Source organism: Trichosurus vulpecula, chromosome 8, assembly GCF_011100635.1.
Source record: "Trichosurus vulpecula isolate mTriVul1 chromosome 8, mTriVul1.pri, whole genome shotgun sequence".
NCBI classification, from domain to species: domain Eukaryota; kingdom Metazoa; phylum Chordata; class Mammalia; order Diprotodontia; family Phalangeridae; genus Trichosurus; species Trichosurus vulpecula.
Window position 1 is genome coordinate 63,902,839 of NC_050580.1, and position 20,246 is coordinate 63,923,084.

At 40.7% G+C, this 20,246-nt stretch overlaps 1 protein-coding gene across 2 annotated transcripts in view; it reads left to right on the plus strand.

The window, feature by feature from the left end:
• RET (ret proto-oncogene) overlaps positions 1-20,246 on the plus strand; it is a 157,509-nt gene that overhangs the window by 78,713 nt on the left and 58,550 nt on the right. The window lies entirely within an intron of this gene.

The window sequence follows — 20,246 nt, forward strand, 5'->3', positions numbered from 1 at the left end:
CGTAATCTGTGGGGACCACAGGGCCTCCTAGGGATCAGACCCTAAGGAGGACCCAAGTGATGGCCCCTTAGGATGGTGGTAAGATCACAAGGCTCCTAAGACAGGGCCAGAAGTCCCAAGTGATGTCCCCTTAAGAAGGCTGTGCAGACCACAGGGTTCCCCAAGGGAATCTGGAGTGGTAGCCTTCAACACTGCAGTGGGGATCACAGGATACCCCAAGGCAAGATCTGGGAGTAAGTCTGGCAAGCTTCTGCTGCTTATTGTTTCTCTTCACTTGACCTTAAGAAGATCCATGTGATTTGCCCATTCTCACACAAAGAACTCAAGACCAGAGTGGGCAGAGAAAGGTACTTTATCATGCTCCTCAAGAGAGCGGGTGTACTGCTTACAGGAATACTCATACCCATACAACTGCAGGAGCAGGGGTAACTATTCCCTCCACTCCTGCTAGAGTTATGGTTAGTTTATAATCTTTGTTTTTTACATAGTTTTCCTGGGTTATACAGTTTATCCAGGTAGGATAATAAGGATACAGAAGCAAAAGTGAAGTTAATTAGATTTTCCTTGTCTTAGTTTAGGATTAAACGATATTCTTTTACTTCCCCTACTTTCCCTCTTTAACATATGCAAATTATGCAAATCAGTAGGTCTGGATTCTTGACCAAGACCAGACCCTAGATAAGCTTGAACTGGTTCAAGTGGGTTTGGCCTCTCTAATTCCCCAGACTGCCTTCTCAAAAAGTACTCCCATGTGTACAAGCCTCTGACCTCTCACCTGACCGACCTTGAGGCCTGGTTTCTGCTAAAGCTGGGGTGGGGGAGGGCAGAGAAGCACACCTTTAGTTCTGTGGAAACAAAACTCCTCCTCCCATTTCTTACAATTACTATACAAAGCTTGTATTTTCTATGGTTCTGAACAAGGAAGGGAGCACACTCTGACTGATGTGCTTTGGTGTCCTTGTCTCTCCTCACAATGGATAAAACCATGAGATGGAGATTTGCTGCTACTGAGAATGAGAATGGAACCTGGCTGCCCTCACCTGGGATTCTGGAGCAGAGGGAGATTTTTCAGAGATCTGTGAGTCTAGAACATGAAGTGGACCACACTCAAACTTTATCTGTCTGGAAGCAAGGAATGGGGCATAATTTCCTTACTCCCAAGTTCTTTTCTCTACCTCAGAAACACTTGGGGAGCTAACAGTGGAATACACCTCTATCCACTGAGGTGGAGGACTCTGGGTGTGGAATGTGGAATAGGCTGTGAAATATTGTCTCTTTATCTACTAATTAGGCTTTGATGTTTGGGGTCTTATTTATTCATTCTTTTTCATAAGAAGGCTTCAGGGATTAAGAACTCACCCCTGTCTCACAGCTCATAAATGTAAAAGATGAGATTCAAACCCAGATATTTCTGATTGCAAATCTAGAACAAGGCCATCCCCTGTCTCCAAGATCTCTTCCAGCTCTGAAATTCTATATTCTCTGGGTAAAAATGTTGGTAGGAATCACATACCCCCAAATCTGACCCTCTTCATTTTATAAATGGCAGATGTGGAAGACAAGAACAATGCTTGTTTAAAATGTAAACTCATTTGCAAAACATTATAGGAGGGTTTTTGTCTCCAAAGATAGCATAGAAGGGAAAACAAGTCTGTTGAAAGTTTGACAAGAGACCCAACTAAGCCATATCCTTTTAAAAGCATTTGCTGGTGAAATAAGAAAAATAACAAGCAGATGAAAAATCGAAGAGGTCTGTAGTGGTGCTTTTTTAAGTTTCAAAATGTTAACGATACTTTTTTATTTTTCTAGTGCCATCAATTCCAGATGTTTGCCTTTTCCCCTCCTCTCCCCAGCAAGCCATCCCTTGTAATGAAACATAAGTAATAGGCAAAAAGGAACAGTGGAGGTCAGCAGATAACCAACACATCAACCCAGTCTGACCTCATATTCCATATTCTACATCCGTAGTCACCTACCTCCTGCAGTGTTTCCGTAGCAACCTGTTTTTATCATCTCTCCCAGTGGGTGTCCTCCATTTGGACTTCCCTGATGATAAGAAGAAGTGATAAGGACTCTGAGGAAAATGAAGTCATGAAGAGCACCTGGACCTAGACCAAGTACACACAGAAGAAATCTATGCTGGGGAAAAGATATTTGAAAACACTGAGGCATCAATGTTTTAAGCTATATGAAAGATGGAAAGCTACCTCAGGATTGGGGGGAGGAGAACCACAGGCAGGACCATTACCCCAGCTCGCCCAGCTAAAATTGAGAAGATATTAGCAACTACCAACCTGTGCTTTCTAATCATTTATGAGAATAGCATATAATCAGGGACATTGTTAATGAAAACATGAGATGAGAAAAGGTAGATTTTCTCCCGCAGACCACACCTTCCAAGTGACCTAAACCAACTAGAAAGTGGAGAGAATACAAGAACCCCCGTGTTTATTTTTCCTTATCCCTATTTCCCTCCCAGCTGATAGTGGAGTTATTTCATATTCATATTGTATCATTTTGTATATATATTTTATGTGTGCATGTTGTTTCCTCCCTTGGAATATAAGAGGATGACAGGAAATGCTTTAATTTTGTTTTCGTATCATTGTCAGTACTACTTGTTGCGTAATAACTGCTTAACAAATACTTGTAAATTGATTGATAATTATAAAAAAAAAGAGATTACACCATAGGACAGAATGCAGCTTCAAAGGCTCTCTTCCCACAAGGGAGATGATTCAAGATTGCTCAGTTTAACTGAACTTTCCTTAAATGGTTCTCTGTCACTTAATAGATGTTAACCAAGGGTGTTTGTTGCTACCGTATAAAATATCCTATGTTGTGTCTGTTTAGTTGTTTTCAATCCTGTCTTTTTGTGACCCCTATTGGGGATTTTCCTTGCAAAGATGCTGTAGCGATTTACCATTTCCTTCTCCAGCTCATTTTACAGATGAGGTAACTGAGACAAAAGAGTTAAGTGACTTGTTCAGGGTCACACAGCTAGTAAATGTCTGAGGTTGGATTTGAACTTAGGTCTTCTTGACTCCAGGCCTGGAACTCTATCTACTGCGCCACCTAGGATATCCTATGTAAAATAAAAATAGAAAAGGGATTTTCCGTAGAACTGTCTTTCAATTGCTCTTGTTTGCCGATGATATCATAGAGATGATTTCACAGGAAAAGTCATTCATATGAATGGAGAATACCCATTGTCCAGATTATGACATATAGTAGGAAAGGTGGTTTGTTGAATTAGTCCGACAGCTCCCATATCTGGGCACTAGGACACGGGGTAGACACTGACCTTGGTCCTAAAATGAAATGGGAGAAAAAGACTGGGCCAGATGATACATTTTGGAAATTGCATGGCACTTCCAATGATCCCAGGTCACTTCCTGAAGAAAAAGGAGATACCAGTCTCCTTTCAATGATATTTCATGGTTATCAATCTTGGAATACAAATTTCTCAAATCAAACCCTAGGGCAATTGAGAGACGCAGGATGAAGAGTATGATGATGATGGTTAAAAAAGACTTCAACATAAATATTATAATGGCCTCTCTTCAGGAATTAGTATCTCTTGGCATGATATTGAAGGAGACAGGTGGGTCATGTGATTAAGAGGACGATCATAGATGGTCAGCTGAAGTGCCCCAGTGGTGTTGACAGGATGATAGAAGAAAGCATTGGGTGTTTCAGGTAGGTCCCCACTGGAAGTTAATGGGAAATTGAAGACAGCAATGTATGGGATGGGAAAGCATGAATGAGTTATGATCTCTACTGTCTAATCATCTTATTTGACAGATGAAGAAACTGAGGCACAGAGGAGATGTAGTGACTTGCTTAAGGCTACACAGAAGGTCAGTGGTAGTAGAGTCTAGATTAGAAGTCAAGCCTCCTAACTCCTAAGCAGGTATTCTTTTTACCATGATTTCTTGGGTGTTTCCATCTTCTTCTATTTATTCAGTAAGATAGGATCTCTGGCCAGAAGATGGAGAGAAACATTAAACCGGTCTAGTTCAAACAAAGGAACAGACTGGAAAGCATTTTAATTTTATTTAAGTTTGTTTCTGCTTACTATCATCATCGTAGCCATATATATGTTTTTGGCAGGGTTGCATTTCATGGACCACAGGCATTCTGTTTAGCATTGTCTTTGAAAGGCATTATAGGTACAATGTGGCATTTGCAACATTTTTACACATGATCCTAAGCATGAAGTGCTGTTTATTGACCAAGTCCATGAAATTCACATATCAACCCATAAAACATGGGAAAATCTGCAAACCAGCTTTTAGGATATGAAAGGAAGGGGACCCCTTTGGAGGGTAATGGAAGGAGTATTGTACTTTGAGGACCTGGTTTTGAACTTTGGCCCTGCTTTATGCTTGCATAAGCTTGGGCAAATTACTTCACTTCTCAGGACCTGTTTCCTTATAGATAAAATGAAATTGGACTAGGTGATCTCTAAGGTTTCTTTTGGCTGAAAATCTGTTTTTTTCCCCTAGACCCCTTTCCCTTCAAGCTCTCCCTACATCCCCCAATTCCATTGAAAATATTAGCTGCAGAACTCTCAGATTCTCAAGACCGTCCCTGAAAAATGCTTGACTGGAATTGCTTACTGTCTTAGGGAGGAGGGGGAGGTAAGGAAGGGGAGGAGAAAATTTGGAACTCAAAAATTTTTAAATGAATGTTTAAAATTGCCTTTACATGTAATTGGGGGAAAATAAAATATTTAAAAAGAAAAACAAAGGAAAATATTTGGTTGGGCAGATGATCTTTCTAGGGCTCATGAAAAATTATCTCCCCTCCCCCATCCCACCCCTTGTCCCTGCTGTGATTTCATGGGTGATGAGGAACTCAAGAGAACCAACATGGCATAGCTGATAGAATGCTGTCTTCAGAGTCAGGAAGGCTTGGATTCAAATTTTGCCTCTGTTCTGTACTGCCTGTGTGACCCTGGATAAGTTACACTGTAAGTACCCACAAGAAACTTTCAGAGACTTGAATATAACATGGGAAATCTGCAAAATAGATTTTAGAATATGAAAAGAAGGTGGTTGTGGGTGTAGGAAAAAAAGGATCGAGGATTTCTAATGACTTGTTTATGTTTTATGGGCCCATATGCAAATTTCATGGAGTTGATCAATAACCAGTACTTTCTGTTTAGAATCATGTATTAAAACATGCAAATGTGATGTTGTATCTGAAATGCCTTTCAAAAACAATGGTAAACAAAATGCATGTGGCCTATGAAATGCAGTCATGTCAAAAACTGTGTATGGCTAGGATGATGATAGTGAGCAGAAGCCAACTTCAATAAAATTGAAATGTTTTCCATTTCCAAGAAGTACAGATCTACATTGGGAGATGAAATTACTCAATGGGATCTCTCTACATTGATTGAATCACAGATTCATTTAAAAAAGAACTGTGTGTGTGTGTGTGTGTGTGTGTGTGTGAGTGTGTGTGTGTGTAAATTCCCTTCAACAAGGCTGGTTGACAACACTTGGAGAATTGCTGAAGGCACTGGGAGGTTAATTGACTTCTCTGTGCTCGCACTGCTACAGGGCATCAGAGACCACACTGGAAAACTCGGTCTTCCTGACTCCAAGGCTGGCCCTCTAATCAAACTGTCACACTGCCCGTCATGGAAGTAATGGTCAAATTAATTCCTTAAGCTTGATTGGGGTAGCATTCATAGATGTGTTGTTTGTCCTTTGTTTTTGAAGAGGACCAATGACACCACAGTACTGTCTTGACTCACATATGAATTGGATTTAAGTGAGGCAGAGTTGCACAAAGTCATCAGCCTCACTCTTCCAGAGCCATCAAAGTCCAGTGGTAAGACAAAACTCAGGAAGAGTGGCAATGACCCAAGATATAGTGGATGACTTTGGTGTCTTTGATGTCTAACCAAGCTCTGAGTGCTCCAAAGCATCTGCTTCAGCTGCCTTCATGGCCTTTGAAACAAATTGTTCTCATCTGCCTATTCCACTGGGGAAAGTCTTCACAGAGGGGGCAGATATCCCCCAACTCACTGATGGGTCCGTAGGTTACTCTCAATTCTTAAATTCATAATTGGCCCAGAAAACTGGGCCTGCATTAAGCATTTTCACGTGATAGATATATATAGCATGGAAGTGACTTTAGAACCAAATCATTTATTTTCCACTCCCTTTCTGGGTGATAAGCATCTTAATCCCGGGGCAGAATCCTCATTTTGCTTAAGTTCTTAACACTTACTCAGGCCCCAAGCAAGGAAGGGTGGGGGTGGGGAGAGGAGAAGGGATGAAAAGTAGTTTCAAGTGTCAGGTTTAAGAAGTTTACAGAATTGTTGGGGGAAACAAGTCATGAATACAGAAAGTGGAGAAGACCCTGCCTTCAAGGAGTTTACCATTTCATTGAAGAGTAAACTATACTTATGTGAAAGCAAAAGTAGTAGTGTGTGACCAACGTCAAATGAGTAGCACAGACACTATTATTAAAGTTCAGTAATGGATGAGGTCCATATATAGAACGTATACACTAAGTTCCCAAAATCTTTTGTCATTTGTGTCCCACCACTACATTTTAATTAGCCCCTCCCACATTTTATAGCATCACTCCTTTAGATTTGCCTCCCACACTTGCTTTGTCCAGTTCATGATGTTTTTGACAGAAGACCCCTGACTTTCCTCCACAGTATGAATAGCCTTAGCCTGTGGGGGGTGGGGAAGTATGGCACCAAAGGCCATCTTGTTAACACATTACTACCATTGACACATCATGGTTACCCTCTGTAGAGAGAGCTGATAGATTAAGGGAACTGGAAGAATAAGTTGAGCTAATAAACAGATATTAGAAGACCCGACTGATAAAGGAAACTGAGGAGCCTTCTAGGAGAGCTATGAATTCTAGTAACCCAGTATTTTTTCTTGAGATTCTTAGAGTTGGAAGGGATCTTATACATGATCTAGTCCTACTTCCCATCAATGCAAGAATTCTTGTTGAGGTAACCTTGATAAGTGGTGATCCAGTTTTTTTCCCCAAAATTGAATTTATTTTTAATAGTATTTTTCCCAAAATACATGTCAAGATAATTTTTAGCATTCATTTTTACAAGATTTTGAATTCCAAATTTTTTCTCCCTCCCTCCCCTTTTTCTGAAATTTGATATAGATTATACATGTGCTATCACTTAAAGCATTTCCAGTTGTAAAAGCAAATCAAAAGGATAAAAAGCCATGAAAAATAATAAAATAAGTGAAAAAAAATACATTCTAATCTGCATTCAAAGTCCGTCAGTTCTTTATCTGGATGTGGACAGCATTTTCCTTTGTGAGTCCTTTGTACTTTTCTTGGATCATTGTGTTGCTGAGAAGAGCTGAGTCAGTCATAGCTGATCATCACACAATGTTGCTGATACTGGTAAAATGTTTTCTTGGTCCTACTCATTTCACTTTTCATCAGTTCATATAAATCTTTCCAGTTTTTTCAGAAATCTGCCTGTTCATCATTTCTTATTGCACAATAGTATTACATTCATATATCAGCTTGTTCAGCCATTCCCCAATTGATGGGCATCCCCTTAGTTTCCAATAATTTGCCAACATGAAAAGGGCTGCTATAAATATTTTTGCAAATGTAGGTCCTTTCCCCTTTTTATGATCTCTTTGGGATACAGACCTAGTAGTGGTATTGCTGGATCAAAGGATGTACACAATTTTATAGCTCTTTGGGCATAGTTCCAAATTGCTTTCCAGAAAACGTATGTTTGGGTCAGTTCACACCTCTACCAACAGTGCATTAGTGTCCCAGTTTTCCCACATCTTCTCCAACATTTATCCTTTTCCATTTTTGTCATATTAGTCAATCTGATGGGTATGAGATGGTACCTCAGAGTTATTTTAATTTGCATTTTTCTAATCATAAGTGATTTTGAGCACTTCTTCATATGCCCGGAGATAGCTTCGCTTCTTCATCTGAAAACTGCCTGTTCATATCCTTTGACCATTTAGCATTTGAGGAATGGCTTATATTCTTATAAATTTGACTCAGTTCTCTATATATTTGAGAAATGAGGCCTTTATCAGAGACACTTGCCTTAAAGATTGTTTCCCAGCTTTCTGTTTTACCTCTAATCTTGGTTGCATTGGTTTTGTTTGTACAAAACCAATTTTTATTTTAATGTAATAAAAATTATCTATTTTACATTTTATAATGCTATCTCATTTGGTCATGAATTCTTCCCTTCCCCGTAGATCTGACACGTAGACCATTCCTTGGTCTTCTAATTTACTTATAGTGTCACCCTTTATATTTAAATCATGCATCCATTTTGACTTTATCTTGGTACATGGTATGAGATGTTGGTCTATGCCTAGTTTGTGTCCTATTCTTTTCCAGTTTTTCCATCAGTTTTTGTCAGATAATGAGTTATTATCCCAAAGGCTGGGGTCTTTGGGTTTATCAAACACTAGGTTACTATGGTAATTGACTACTGTGTCTCATGTACCTAATTTATTTCACTGATATACCTCTATTTCTTAGCCAGTACCAGTCAGTTTTGGTGATTACTGATTTATAATATAGTTTGAGATCTGGCATTGCTAAGTCACCTTCTTTTGTATAATTTTTTAATTGATTCCTTGATATTCTTGAACCTTAGTTCTTCCAGATGAGTTTTGTTGTTATCCTTTTCTAGCTCTATCAAATAATTTTTGATAGTTTGATTGGTATGGTACTGAATAAGTAAATTAGTTTAAGCAGAATTGTCATTTTGATTATATAGGTTACCCACGAGCAATTTATATTTTCCCATTTGTTTAGATCTGGCTTTATTTGTGTGAAAAGTGTTTTGTAATTGTGTTCATATAATTCCTGGATTTGTCTTGGTAGACAGACTCCCAAGTATTTTATATTGTTTATAGTTATTTCAAATGGAATTTCTCTTTCTGTCTCTGGTTTCTGGGTTCTGTTGTCTGGTGTTGTGCTGAGGGGGTAGGATGGGCTTGGTTCATGCTGCTGGAGGCCATAGAGATCTGGCAGGTTGCCTGGTGCTGAGCCGGGGTCCTAGTGGTGGTATCTGGCATGTTCTGAGGCCTGTGGGGTGTTACTGCATTTCTACGGGGCTATACTGAAGCACATGGTGGTCTGGTTGCTGGCAGCTGGGCAGCTGCCCAGAGCTATGCTGAAGCACATGGTGGTTCTCAGAGTTGGAGTCTGCCCATTCCCCTGACTATGCTGAGGCATATGGTGGGGGTGGGGGTTCCTAGTGTTAGTGTTTGTCTCCTCCACTCACTACACTGGGACTCAGGATCTACCACTTGTTTGCCGAGGTGGGGCTAGCCGCTGGCTTGCTGGGATGCTTTTTGTCCTAGACTGCACTCCCCTTTGACCCAAGTGAGATAGACCTTCCTTCTGATCTTCCAAGTTTCTTGGGCTCAAAGATTTTTTCACCCCATCTTTTTGCTGATTCTGCTCCTCCAGGATTTGTTTTGAGGTGATATCTTATGGTTGTTGGGAGGTGTATATGGGAGAGTTACAGCTTCCTCTACCATCTTGGCTCCCAGAAGTCCAAATGGTCATCCAGTTTTTGTTTGAATACTTTTGTTTGGAAAGATCACTGCCTTTTGATAGGCCAACTGTCATTTGTTATTGGCTAACTGTAACTTATTGGGTTAGAATATTTTACAGTGTCCCTCCTATTGTTTCAGATCCCTTTTTGGAATTTGTAAGGGTACAGATACTAAGTGCTTAAATGAAGAAATCGAATATAAACTTGCTCATCAGACTGAGACTATATCATCAAAGAAATGGATGATTGAAACAGGAAGTTATGTTGGTCCCATGTTGAGAAGAAGGGGTAGCTGGTAGACAACCCAGAATTCCAAATGAAAGGCAGACATGGATGGGTTTCACTGTTGGAGGAAGTACTGGCATCAGTGTGATCAGAGATTCATTGCTGTATTAGGGTGCTGAGCCCCAAATAATCCCCCTGTAACTTAGACTCAATGTGAGTTTGCCCTTTTGAGAAACGCAAAAGTCTGATCTGCCTTTCACATGTTGTTGTTGTTAAGTTACTTCTGTTCTGTCTGACTCTTTGTGGTCCCACTTGGGATTTTCTTGGCAAAGATACCAGAATTGTTTGCTGTTTCCTTCTCCGGCTTGTTTTATAGATGAGGAGAGTAAGGCAAACAGAGTTAAATGACTTGCCCAGGGTCAAATAGCTAGTAAGTATCTGAGACTGGATTTGAGTCAGGTCTTCCTGACTCCAGGCTGAACGCTCTATGCATTGAGCCACCACCTAGCTACACTGCCTTTCACATGACATCCCTTCAAATATTTGAACACAGTAACATAACTTCCTTGAGTCTTCTCTTTTTCTTATGGTAAAATATCTCCTGGCCCTTAAACCATTCATCCTTTGATAAGGGCCTGAACTTCTCACCATCCTGTTTTCTCTTGGTGCTTTTCTTTTGATCAGTATCTTCTTAAAATGCAGTCTGCAGCCATACTCATCACAGACTTCCAGGACTGGACTGCAAAGTCCAGAACAAAGTGGAATTGTCCTTCCCCTACCTCTTAGCCCCCACTGCCTTCTAGCAGTACAGTCTGATATTACATTGGCTTTTTAATTAGCTGTGTCCCATTGTTGGTTCACATGGAGTTTGTGATTGACTGAGCCTCCTCTGTATTTTTCAGACTGGTTCTCCTAGTAAGTCACTTCACTTTTGTTTTGTGGACTTTGGTTTTTGAACCAAAATGTACTTTGCACTTACCTTTATTTCATTTTGTTGTCTTCAGCCCATCTTCCTGCCTGTTGATAAATTTTTTTGAAGAGGGGAAGGCAAGGCAGTTGGTGTTAAGTGCCTTGACCAAGGTCACACAGCTAGTAAGTGTGTCAAGTGTCTGAGGTCGAATTTGAACTCAGGACCTCCTAACTCCAGGGCCAGTGCTCTACTCACTGCACCACCTAGCTGCCCCTGTTGATAATTTTGAATCCTGATTCTTCTGTGTAGAGGCAGTTAGGTGGTATAATGGTTAGAATGCTGTGCTTAGAGTCAGGAAGTCCTGAATTCAAATTCTGCCTTAGCTATATGTCACTCTTAGCCAGTCATTAGCTTTACACTCAGTCTCCATTTCCTAATAGCTCCTGCTTCATGGGGTGTTATAAGGATCAAATGAAATAATATATGGAAAGTACCGTATAGACATTATTATTAATTATTTCCAATATACTAGTTACCCTCCTGAGGTTTTGCCATATAATTAGTCAACAAGCATAGCTCTATATGTGTTCATCTAGAAAATATTGAACAGCACAAGGTCTGTTTAGTGGGTAGATAAAATGGGGGGATGGGGTTGGGGGGAGGCCTAACCTCCAATTCTTGGCATCTATCTGAAATAGCTGTTCTCATCAAAGCTGATAATTTCTCTGACAGCAAATGATTGTTTGTCCTGAGTTTTTCAGTTGCACCGAAAGGCTCATGTCAAAAAGATTCATGTTCACTCTAGCCTTTAATTGCCAATTGGCAATAATAAGTGCCCAAGCAAGGAACTGGGTGCCCAAAACCCACAGATAATTGATTGCTGAAATCTGATCCTGTGCTACAGATGGTGCCTTATTAATAGCAAATCTCAGTTTTTCTTCCCTCTCATATTATCAACAGCTTCTACCTAGCCAGTGTCCTGCCTTTAGAGTTGAAGCTTTTGAATATAATTATATCAGCAACATGAGGGCTCATTTTCCCCAAGTGATAAACAGATAATGGTCTCCGATGAATTCTGTACCATAGGAGAGAAAGGTTAGTTGTTTATGACTTGTAGCCTTCAGAAATGACTTGAAGTGGCTTAAAGACAATTGGGCTGGGCAGATTGTGTATAGCATTGTCTATGTTTTGTGAACTTGATTCACCAAGTTTCTTATTTCATTCATTTCCTTTTTAAACATAAATTCCAATGTTCTTGAAGGAGAACTCAACTGCCATTGTGAAAAGTATCCCAAATTTACCCTTCCAGCCCCTCCCCCAAGCCTCTAGAATGGACCATACATGTGCCCTGGGGGTGGGTAGAACTTGGCCCACAAGTAAAGAAATGAGTCTTAGGGATGTTTTCTGGTAGTAATTCTGAAGGGCATGTGTTTGATTAAAATAAGCCAGTCAGTCAGTAAAATACTATGAAGAGCTCTTCTGTGAGCCATGTAATCTGAGTGTATTATAACAGTATGGAAAAACCTTAGCTTTTGGTTTTCCCCCAACCTTTGTTTCTGTTTTTTGTTGTCCTTGTCTTTCTCTGCTAAGTTGTTTCTTCTCTAACCTTGTCTCGTCCTGCCTCATTTACCCTTTATTCATGCCTGTAGCTTTTCTGCAGTTTCTCCCATTCCCCAACCTTCATCAAGTCACTTAATTTCTCTGAGTTTGTTACCTTCCTTCTAAAATTAGAGTTTAGGGCTAGTTGGCCTTGGCCTCTCTTAGTTCGCTTCTAGTTAAGACAAAAACCTGTCATCTATGGACCCTCTAGATCCAGAAGCTTCTGGTCTACAAATTTCCAGTCAGCCAGCTCATGGGTGCTTTTCTCCCTATGACCTCTGGACCAGAAAACAATTAGACCCACCTGAATGGGATCTCTTCCCTTCATAAAAACACATGGGCAGCTGTAATGTAGGAGTGACCTTGATCCTAGTGCTGCCTTTATCCTAGAGCTAGCTGTCTGAGCCTCCCCAGGAGTCTAAACAAGAATTTGAGGTAAATGTGTGCCAAGGTCTAGAACAGTCTTCTCATGCTAGACCATCAAGTGGGTTCCCTCTTCTTTCAGTGGCTCGAATACCATAGTTCCTGAGGCTCTCAGGCGGTATCCCTGGTTATAATCCTTCTCCATCCCTTCCTAGTCTCCGTGTCAGGGAGTTAATAGGCTGCCCTGATTTGGAGGTGTTCCCAGCCCCATTGTGAAGGGTTCATTGGCCTATGTCCTGTTGACTTCCTCTTGGTGGCACTGATTCCTGCTCCTTTGGGACCCTTCCTCTTAAAGAGACCAAGTGAAAGGAACTAACTTCTCCAGTGGTTCTTTATTTAATCCTACCAACAAACCTTGATAGTGAGAAGAGAACACAGAATTTATTTAGTTCATTCCCTACCTGATCACGAATTCTCTCCACAACATTGTCTAACAAATAGTCATTTAGCTGCTGCTGCTATGAGCTCTCTGTTAATGAAGGAACTCATTACCTCCTGAAATAGCCCATTCCACTTCTGTTCAGCTCTGATCATTGCACAGTTTGTACTTAGGGTCTTGCTGGAAGGGATCTTAAAGGTCACTTTATGTAACTCCTTTGTTTTACAAATGAGGAAGCTGAGGCCCAGGGCAGTTAAGGGAATTGCACAAGGTCTTGCAGACACTAAGTGAGGGGGGTGGGATTTCAGCTGGATTAGCTGATTCCAAAACTAATCCTCATTCCACTCTCCCAAGATGCCCCATTTCAAGCCAAAATCGGTTCCTCTGAAACTCTGCACCCTTGGCCCTGATCCTCCCCTCTGGACTTGGTGAACAAAGCCTGTCTAATCCTTCTTCTAAGAGCTGTTGTTGTTATTCAGTCATTTTAGTTGTGTCTGACTCTTCGTGGCCCCATTTGGGGTTTTCTCAGCAAAGATACTGGTTTGCCATTTCCTTCTCCAGCTCATTTTACTTATGAGGAAACTGAGGTGGACGGCGCTGGGTGATTTGCTCAGGGTTACACAGTTAGTAAATGGCTGAGGCTGGATCTGAACTCAGGTCTTCCTGTCTCTTCTGAAGCATTGCTTTGAGATCCTTCACCTTGGTTTTCCTAATCTGAACATGCTCCAGTTTGTCAATCTCTTTTTGTAAATATGGCCCTCACAACTGAGCCAAATCTATTCTGGGTTCTGTGACCCAGTAGGGTAAAGAGACTGGACTTTGTGAGTCAGAATCTCACTGCTTTAAAATTTTCTCTCAAAGGAATGTCCCTTTTCACTTTGCCTTTCCACTGTCTGTCCTCCTAATTCTTCCTCACTGAATCCTGTTTGCCTCAAAACATAGCTTAAGCACCACCTTTTACCTGAAGGCTCTACAGATCCAACCCCAACCCTCAATTTCCTTGTGCCTTCTTTACCTTGCCTTGCCCCGCCCCCATTGCTTTTTATTTATTTACTGTGTACTTATATGTATAAAGTTGTCTCCCTACATAATGTCCTTGAAGGCCTGGCCTTTTTTTTCATCTGTATCTCCAGCACCTAACTGGGTACATAGCAAGTGTTTAATAAATGCTCATTGAATGATACATAAGCAAACTAAGCCTCCACCTCTTCCCTAGAGCAAAGATTCTTAACTTTTGGGGGATCATATATCCCTGCCTACTGAAACCTTCTGAAAATAATGTTATTAAGTGCATAAAATAAAATACGTAGGAAGGAAATACATACAAAGGAAGTCAATTATATTGAAATATAATTATCCAGATATATATATATATATATATATTTAAATATTAAAATAAAAATTAATTAATTTAAATTTTTTTTAAAAGTTCATGGGCCCCAAGTTAAGAACCCCTAGAGGGCTTCTGGTATGCTAAACCCAGCAATGAATCTGCATGTATTCTGGGAGACCAAATTGTTAGATTCTGAGACATGTGGACTGCGATGCTGGAGAGACTTATCTTTTGGATCAGAATAGTAAGGCAGAGGTAAAATGGCCTCTTTGGGGCCTGCGCCAGGGATAGTGGATTATTTCCCTGAGGAAATCCTGCAGATTTTTAAGAATGAGTCTCAGAAGGCTCCCTGTGTTGGGGCACAGTGGACCTGTTTTGCTCTGCGTTATGAAGAATCAGTAGATTTCAAATAGGAAAGCACTCTTTACAATTAGAAAAAAATTACAGCTTTTGAAAACTGAAGGAGAGGGGCACAGTACTGGTTTGGGGCTAAAATATCAAAGGGCAAGAAAAATGGTGATCTATTAAAGACCAATATTATGCAAAACAAAAGATTAATGCTTAATAGGCAAGCTAATCACAACAAGACTGGTTTTAAATGGAGCAGATGATATCATCTGAAGTAATTATTTCCAACTCATCATGGACCAGGAGCTTCAAAGGACAGAAGTGGAAATTAAATTAAAACTAATTCAGAGGAGACTATATGAAAGGGTTGGGGGTGGGGAAGAGTAGAGAGGAAGGGTGTGTGGATTAATGAAAGTTCTGAGTAATCCAGGAGGACTGATGGTTTCAAGGGAGACACTGAGGGCATTAAGATAATGAGCCAATGAGAAAGAAATTTCAGAAAATTGGCTGGTTGTGTCAGGAGAGGAATCTAGGAAGCAACTGATAGGTAGGGGTAGTGTTGGTGTTGGAAGTGCTTGAGCTCTTCACGATGCCATTCTTAGCAAAACTGGTTCCCAGATTGCTACCCCACCCGTCCATACGGCAAAAGAGTTTTGGGATTCCATAAATCTGAATAGTACTTAACAAGAGATAATTTCAGGTACTTCACCTTTAGGTACCATAGCTTGGTCTGGGAATCTAGAGATCTGGATACCAATTCAAGATCTACAACTAGTGTGCCTTGTGACTTTGGGCAAGTTACTTTCACTTCTCTGAACCTCAGTTTCATCATTTGTAAATTGAGGAGGTTAGATTAGGAGCTTTCTAAGACCATCTTCCAGCACTAATGTTCTGTGATTCAATTTGAGAGTATGCTGTATTTTCTCCCCGTGCCCCCCACCCCACCCCCCTCCTGGGTTAAGTGACTTGTCACACAGCTAGTAAGCCTCAAATGTCTGAGGTCATATTTGAACTCAGGTCCTCCTGACTCCAGAACCAGTGCTTTATCCACTGTGCCTCAAAGTCTCTCTTCTAATGACTCTTATTTGATGTTATATTCTATATAGCATCCCTACACAAGCAGTAGGTTTTTTTCCTCATTTGTAATACATTGGGGTCATTGGTGAGGAAAAAAGGACCTCAGTGGCCAGCTCGTCCAAAGAATACCTAATGAAGAATTCCCTTTGTGAGTTACCTTAAAAGTCCTCCCAGGAGGGGAAATCCACTCCCTCCCCAAAAAGCCTATCCTGTGTTTGGGGACACACACACACACACACACACACACACACACAGTAAATGGAAGGTTAGCTCAGAGGGAAGGCACTGGCTGTGGGAGGGTAGGGGTTGTCTCCCCTGAAAGAGTGTAAACTCCTTGTAGTAGGGATTGTTTCATTCATTTTATTTCTATTCCCAGCACCTAGTAGAGTATCTGGCACATGGTAGGTGCTTAATAAGTGCTTATTGGTTTATTAAGTCCAAATCTGCCTTTGTGCGATTTCCATCCATTATTCCTAGCTTTGCTTTCTAGGATCAAACAGAACAAGTCCAGCTCTTGACACCTTGACAGTCCTTCAGATAGCTCTTATATGCCTGTGTCCCCTGCCTGTGGCATCTTCTTAAGGTTTAATACTCACAGTGCCTTCAGCTGATATGAACTTAAGAGAGTGCTTTTAAAATTCTCTAGTGAAATGTGGGCAGCTAGAGGGTGCAATGGATGGAGTACAAGGCCCGGAGTCAGTGGACCTGAGTTTAAATTTGACCTCAGATACTTCCTAGCTGTGTGACCCTGGGCAAGTCACTTAACCCTGTTTGCCTCAGTTTGCTCATCTGCAAAATGAGCTGGAGAAGGAAATAGCAGACCACTCCAGTATCTTTGCTGAGAAAATCCCCACTGGGGCCATGAAGAGTCAGACACAACTAAACAACAAAAAGCAATATGTGAGCTATTATTATTATCACGGCTGTTCTCTTATTTTTCAATTCAACCATGAAGTAACAAGATTCACTTTTTAACCAACATATCAGACTAATACTCTTAGATGGATCTGTGATCTCATCAATCTGAGTAAAGCTGCCAGTGGTTTATGTCATGATCCATCTTTCCTCCTTATCCTTGGCTACTCCTACCCAAGTCTTATTGCAAATCCTCCCCAGGGGGTCCACCCAACAATTTTGGGGGCTATCTCCCTTTATTCCGACATTGCATAGATGTCAACCAAGCATAAGGAAAAAAACATGCTTTTCATTCCCTCTAGCCTTTCTTTTCTGGTCATACATGACTCTGATGGCATCCTTTATGTTGTCCCTTCTGAGTATTTCCTTGCTGGTCATAACAGAAATTATAAATCTAATGAATGTTTTCACTTCATGGTGGAAAATTGGAGAATGCCTGGTTTCCTTTCCTAACTCTGCTTCTAACTTTCTGGACTTGATCACCGTGCCATGAGTGCTGCCATCTTCCCTCAGCACTAGGGGTGTTAGAATCTCCATTTCTCCTTGGAGCTTTCTCCTCTAGGAATATTCCTCTGCCAGCTGCCGTTGGTGAGATCTTCCTGGGACCTCCTGGGTTTGTGGAAGGGTTCAAGTTGTCCAACCTGTACTGCCTTCCTGTATCTAGTTCTGACTTTCTCAACTTTAATTCCGTAGTCCCACATGGTTATACCCCTCCATGTTCAGACTTCTTTTTTGTGTGTTGTCTTCCCTCATTAGAATATTAGCTCCTTGAGGACAGGGACTTTCTTTTTGTTTGAATTTGTATCCTCTGTGTTTAGCACAGTGCCCTGACAAGCGCCCAACCAAATACAATTGTTTCAAACCTTTCTGCAGTTTAAGCTGGTTTATGAACTGTACAAAAACAAGAATCTCTTACTCCCATTATTAAGTATAAATTGTATTTCCCAGTGTGACTACCCTCATTTTTTCACTACACGTCACTCTTAATCATCTTTGACTGGTTCCAAAAATAAAACCCAGACACATAGGATGAAACTGTCAACCACTGAAGAGCAATCGATACCGACAGACATCACTGGAGGCTGTAGAGCTAGTTCTCAAATTGGGGTTCCCATAAGGTTTGGGGCAGTAGTAGCATGGTTGGAACAAGAATGTAGCTTCCCAAAGTGACTCTTTTATGCTTAGCTATCCTATTTTATGTATTATAGTTCATATAAATGACTTTTCCAGCACTTACCACAGTGCCTGGTATATAGTAGACACTTTATAAATGTTTATTGACTATTTTGAAGACAATTCTAATCTGAATGTGCAAGTTCTAATGTTTGTTTTGAAGTCATAGGTCATGCATTATTTCTCTGAAAAGAAAGCCATATTTCATTAATACATCTATTGAAAAAGAGGATGATATATTTCTTTGTTAGAAACTTTATAATCTGACATGTATATGTATATGAATGTGTGTGTATATATGCATATATATGTATATATACACACATATATCTGGGCATACAATCTGTTGTTGTTTGCTCAGTTGTTTTCAATTGTGTCCAACTCTTTATGACCCCATTTGGAGTTTTCTTGGCAATGGTTTTGCCATTTTTTTCTCCAGCTCATTTTACAGATGAGGAAACTGAGGCAAGCAGGGTGAAGTGACTTGCCCAGGATCACACAACTTGTTAAGTGTCTGAGGCCAGATCTGAGCTCACGAAGATGACTCTTCCATTTTCCAAGCCCAGTGCTCTATCTACTGTGCCACCTAGCTGCAGTCTAGGAAGTCAGATAAATAAGAGGATTATGTAGGAAAAATCACGAAGCACTTAATTACGTGCTAGGCACTGTGCCAAGCTCTGGGCACATAAACATAAACAAGACAGTCCCTGCCTTCCAGGAACTTCCATTCTAATAGGGATAGATATTACATAAAGGATAATTGGACAGGAAAGAAGAGGTGTCTGGTGCGCAGTCAGTAGCATAGTATGGAGCTGTGGAGATGCCTGAAGTGCCCTGGAGGACTTGATCAGGACAAGATGAGACAAAAGCTCAATTCTCACAGCTCTGCTTTCCAGGGGGCAGTGTCTGAGACTCCCAAGAGAGGGACAGGACGATGGCTGCAGTGCAGGTAGCATGGTACGGAGATTGAAAGTGATGCAGAAATCTGGTCCTAGGGAAAATAAAATTAAAAATCACCTAGCCAAAGTGAAAAGGTCTGTGAACACATGCACACACATATATAAATGTTTGTATACTATATAAGTATATAAAATGTGTATATGTTTATACATACTTAGGTATATGAATCGCATGGCAAAGAGAGAGGAAAGGAGATGGAGAATGCATACAGCTGTAGGGAACCTGTGGCCTCGAGGCCAAATGGGGCCTTCTAGGTCCTTGGGTTGCAGCCTTTTGACTGAGTCCAAGTTTTACAGAACAAATCCTTTTATTAAGGAGATTTGTTCTGTGAAGTTTGGATTCAGTCAAAGGGCCATACTTGAGGAACTAGAGGGCCACATCTGGCTTTGAGATCACAGGTTCCCAACCTCTTGTAAGATTAGGAGAGAACAGCTTGACCTGAACTCAGACAAGGAATTGGGAAGGAGTCTGGCAGAGGGAGTGCAGAAGAGAAAAAATCAGCCAATAGGCAAGCCTGGGTTCCTGGAAAAAGCCAGTGTGGAAGGGATTTTAGTCTAATCTTTTTTTTTTGTTTGTTTGTTTTAGTCTAATCTTAAGGCAGCCTTCCTAGGGAAGTAGACAGCTCCCAATGGGAGCCATTAGAAAAGTGTGACTTCACCAAATGTCCTTGTTTGCAAAAGAATCTTTAAAAAAACCACTCTGCTGTGCACATAATATGACCAGATCATCTCTTTGTTTTTAACTCTTGGTACAGTCAGAATTTTCTTACAATCAGAACTATTTAAAAGTTCTTTTGAGTTCTTGTGGCTCAAACAGCTTTTTTGGATGAAGTTTATGTTACCTTGGTGCCCAAAGTGCCGTAATGCTTTGCAAACCTTAAAGTACTTCAAAACTCATAGTATGATTGTTATTGGTATTTTCACCATCATAATCATTGACAATAAAGAGTAATGGAAGGTCTTGGGGAAGACCAATGGTGGCATGATTAGATCTTGGACTATTTACCTCTCATAGATAGGCATAGAGACTTTAGGAGGGAAGTGTGCTAAAGTGTCTTCTCTGTTAGGGATAAAATTTAAAATGCCAATGCCTCATGGGATTAGCATTTGAGTGTAAATGAGGCCTTGCACCCTTACTAGCTGTGTGACCTTGGGCAAGTCACTTAACCCTGTTTGCCTCAGTTTCCCTGTCTGTAAAATGAGTTGGAGAAGGAAATGACAAACCGCTTCAGTATCTCTGCCAAGAAAACCCCAAACAGGGTCACAAAGAGCCAGTCATGACTGCAACAACTAAACCATCGAGGTTTCATTAAGGTGCAGTTGGCCAGTAATATCAGCAAATATAA